The 4,698-nt window shown below is 39.9% G+C and overlaps 1 pseudogene; it reads left to right on the forward strand.

The window, feature by feature from the left end:
* Nucleotides 1-2,416: 2,416 nt before the first annotated feature.
* LOC141517222 (14-3-3 protein theta pseudogene) lies at nucleotides 2,417-4,019 on the forward strand (annotated as a pseudogene).
* The last annotated feature ends 679 nt before the right edge of the window (nucleotides 4,020-4,698 follow it).

Raw genomic sequence — 4,698 nt, forward strand, 5'->3', positions numbered from 1 at the left:
CATTATGAAATCTCTGGAAAACTCAACAATGGGAATTGCAAGGAGATGTCAGGATATATACAGGGAATACAAATACAAGATGGGTCAGATAGGATTCCAGGGAAATTAATAGTTTTGCCCCCCCTTACCATACACAGGCATATATGAAAAAGATGGTGAGAAAATAGTTAGTACAGGTGACCGATATGTGAACTCTAACAGCCTTATTTTCATGGGAAAGAATAAAAAAGTCACAGAAACAGAAACTGTGGTTTCTACCAACAAGGCCTGAAAGAAAAATTGGTTATTGAAAGAGTTAATGGATGGGTGGACAAGCATAAAGACCCTCACTATAGATTGTTAAGGAAGTGTATTGAAAAACATTACTCACACAGAAAATATAAAAAACTTTCCATGAAAAGAATTGCTTAATTAATAACTTTAAATGAATTAACAATTATACAATGTAGTAATAAATAAGGTAACAGATAGGTTGAGGTTATCATGGTCTGAGTAGGGATAAAAAAATCAATGAACTATATGCTTATTAATTAAACTTGTAATCACATGATTAAAACTTGTAACCCAATGAATCATATGATTGATGATGAAAATTGTACACTTTTGTAACCAAGGAAATGATCTTAGCTTGCTTGCTTGATACATACATGATTCTGAGACTATAAAAATAAATCCAAGCAGCTGACAGTCAGTCAACAAGCTCCTGCCTTTACCCCTGTGTTGACTCAACTCATTTTGCCAACTCTATCCCTCCTATTAGGTTCCAAAGACCCCACAGAGGCTGGACCCTGCAGACTGGCACCACAAACAGAGACTTGACAGGTAACATACCCCCCCCTTTTCTTAGTGGGATAGATAGGTTTCTGTTCGGGGAATCTGCAGGCCCCCTGATGAGAGTTATATCAGGCAAGAAAGGGGAGTAATCTTAAGAACAATATAGGTAATAATAAAAGTAGGCAGAGAGTTATTTTTATTGAAATTCTGACTCATTTATTACATAAAAGAGGAATCAAGGTTTCTAAGGTCTGAGTGACTTGATTTATCTCATTCATGCATAATTGCTGTCCTTGGTTTCCTGAAAGTGGGTCTATAGATCTTGATACCTGGCAAAAAGTTGGAGAAGATATCAGAAAGTATTATACAGAACAAGGGCCAGAGAAAGTTCTCACAAATGTGTTCAGTTTATGGAGCCTGGTCAAGGACACTCTCAATCCTGACCATGTAATTACAAAAATAAGTACTAAGTTATCATCTGCAGTTTGTGCTGCGACTGTGTCAAGCAGCTTAGAGACCCTGGCTCCCAACAGAGATAGATGTCTAATGTGAGCAGAACCTCTACTGCATTAAGAGAAAGAATGTGAATGAGGCCATCAGAAAAAAAAAAGATGGGGTAGATGACCTTCTAATTCAGGACAAAGAACTTGGGTATAATCAACAGCTATAGAAAACATCATGGTTTTTAAGCAATAACTGTTAATACTGGCTGTGGTTTAGTAAAATTATTCTAGTAGCTCTGAGAAGAATGAATTGAAGAAGAGAGAGAAAGGACAAAGGGAATTTGGAGGATCTTTGAGAGCAAGAATTGTTTCATTTCCTTTTTTTTATCCCCAGTGCAGTGTTGGATACATTGCAGGCACTTAATAAATCTAGATGAGAGCGGATGAGGATTTGAATTGGGGTGGGGAAGGGGAAGAGAGAAAGCATTAATGTTCATGCCTTTTACAATTATTATCTCATTTGATCTTCACAGTAACCCACAAGAGATAGGCGTAATATTTATCCCATTTTGAGGAAATTGAAGCAGAGTTTAAGTGAGTTGTCCAAGTTCATACAGTATCTGAGGGTGATGACTGTGAAATTGAAAAGGTTTAGAAACAAAAGAGGTTGCAGAAAATGGATTGATAGAATTTGACAAATAGATGAACATAAGAATAACAGGGAAGAGGGAAGTAAAGGATGACAACAAAGCTTTGAATTAGGAGTTGCTAGATGGGCAATAGAGTGAGGGATGTAGAGTCAGAAAGACATGTCACTAACTAGATTTGAGAGTCTGGGGAAGTCATTTAACTTGTTGATGCCCCAGTTTCCTCATCTGTAAAATGGGGATATTTAATGGTATCTTCCTCTCAGTATCATCCCGAGGATCAACCAAGTTGGCATATATAAAGTACTCAACAAATGCTGAGAATCATTATTTTTACAATAGTATACTATAATATGCTTTTGTGTGCCATGGGCCCATTGGATGGATTAGTGAAATCTATGCACCCAAGAGCGGATCAAAATAGGGGCGATCAGAGGCGGCGAAGGTGAAGACTTTAGAGGATTCTTCCGGATCTGGGTCGGTTCTCTCCCGCCCCACCCTCGCGCCACCTCTCCCTCTCTCCGAGCCCCGCCGCCGCCACCGCTGCCGGCTATGGAGAAGACCGAGATAATCCAGAAGGCCAAGCTGGCCGAGCAGGCTGAGCGCTATGATGACATGGCCACCTGAATGAAGGCGGTGACCGAGCAGGGGGCCGAGCTCTCCAAGGAGGAGAGCCACCTGCTCTCGGTGGCCTACAAGAACGTGGTCAGGGGCCGAAGGTCGTCCTGGAGGATCATTTCCAGCCTTGATCAGAAAACTGACACTACAGACAAGAAGATGGAGCTTGTCAAGGACTACCGGGAGAAAGTGGAATATCAACTGAGGTCCATCTGCACCACCGTCCTGGAATTGTTGGATAAATTTTTAATAGCCAAAGCTACTAATCCAGAGAGCAAGGTCTTCTATCTGAAAATGAAGGGAGACTACTTCCAGTACCTTGCCTGTGGAGATGACCAAAAACAAACAATAGATAATTCCCAAGGAGCTTATCAAGAAGCATTTGACATCATCAAGAAAGAGATGCAATTAACACATCCAATTCGCCTGGGGCTAGCTCTTAATTTTTCTGTATTTTACTATGAGATTCTTTTTTTTTGTTTACGCTGCAAACATTTTAACGATTATTGTTGAGCATACACATTGGAAATTTTTTTTTACTTCAAACTGCAACAAGTTAAATAAACGTTTATAATATACAAAGAAAATAACAACCAAAAGCAAAACTTGCTTTAAGTGTGCCTTACACATAGAACCAGTGTTTTTTGATTTTTATTTTTTAACATAGTTTTACTGTTGAGCTGCACAAACACACTTAAGAATTTGATCTTGGGGCGGCTAGGTGGCGCAGTGGATAAAGTATCGGCCCTGGAGTCAGGACTACCTGGGTTCAAATCTGGGCTCAGACACTTAATAATTACCTAGCTGTGTGGCCTTGGGCAAGCCACTTAACCCCATTTGCCTTACAAAATCCTAAAAAAAAAAGAAAAGAATTTGATCCTTGGGGAGGCTAGGTGGTGTAGTGGATAAAGCACCGACCATGGAGTCAGGAGTACCTGGGTTCAAATCCGATCTCAGATACTTAATAATTACCTAGCTGTGTGGCCTTGGGCAAGTCACTTAACCCTGTTTGCCTTGCAAAAACCTAAAAAAAAGAATTTGATCTTTATAGCAGGGCATTAGGAAATAAAAATATACTCCCACTTCAAAGAAATAAAAAAGTTGTGCATGATTATATGCCAAACAAAAGAGAGAACACTAGAATACTCTGATAGTGCAGGCATCATTAAAAAGGGAAAGAAAAAGCTTGAGATGCCCATTAACTCTCTAAATTTTAAGGAAGCAGGTTTTTGACCAACTAGCTTAAAAGCCAGCAAAATAGGGATTGGTGATGGCAACTGTAGTGTACAGGGCATGAAATGACAAATTTTACACAAATACACTGTTAGAAATTTTTCAGTGAACACTGAAGATTTGAGGAGCTGCTCTTTGGAGCCATCAATGCTATGAGATTCTTAATAACCCAGAGCTTGCCTGCATGTTGGCTAAAATGGCTTTTGATGAGGCTATTGCAGAACTTGATGCATTAAATGAAGATTCCTACAAAGACAGTACCCTTATCATGCAGTTGCTTAGAGACAACCCCAAGAATAGGTAATATACCTAGTGATGTTACTTAAATTATTTTTTCTTGCAAATGGCCATTTCCAAACTTTCCTTGTAAGTCCATACTAATTCATAATCAGTTTCCCTTAATAAATGCCCCAGTTTGCACATCTTTACAAAGGATCCAGGTACCATCATTAATCTGACATGAGTCTGAGGCCACCTATCTCTAAGTTGTACAGTCCAGAATATATGCACCCCGCTTCTGGACATATTCAGACATATTCTACTCACCAGGTAAATATCCTGACCAGTCAGTTATAAACAATAGTCACCCTGAACTGTCTCAGTCATATGCCACTGGTGTTTCTCTCCTCTGGGTCAGAATTCTGTGCCACAGTGCACCTCTGATCAGGGACTAGGAATCTAGGTAAGACCCAGGGGTACTGCCACCCACTAATCTCTCTTTCTCTCTCAATGGAGAACATTTTCACCCTGCCTTCCCTCTTCCTTTCCATAAAGAGAAGGGAATAAGTAGGGGTTTCACCCTTACAGAGTCAAGGGGAAGTTATAGATAAATAATGTACACATAGATGAGAGACAGTGGAGATGGAACTGGTTCAGTGTCTCTCCACTCTTCTCCTTCTCTTCTCCCTTGGAGGCATCCAATGTCCTTCAGTATCCTCTGAATCTGTTCCAAAAAGTCCTCTCTTCTGGTAAAGAAATTGCTT

The sequence above is a fragment of the Macrotis lagotis genome, chromosome 3 (assembly GCF_037893015.1).
Source record: "Macrotis lagotis isolate mMagLag1 chromosome 3, bilby.v1.9.chrom.fasta, whole genome shotgun sequence".
Lineage (NCBI taxonomy): Eukaryota > Metazoa > Chordata > Mammalia > Peramelemorphia > Peramelidae > Macrotis > Macrotis lagotis.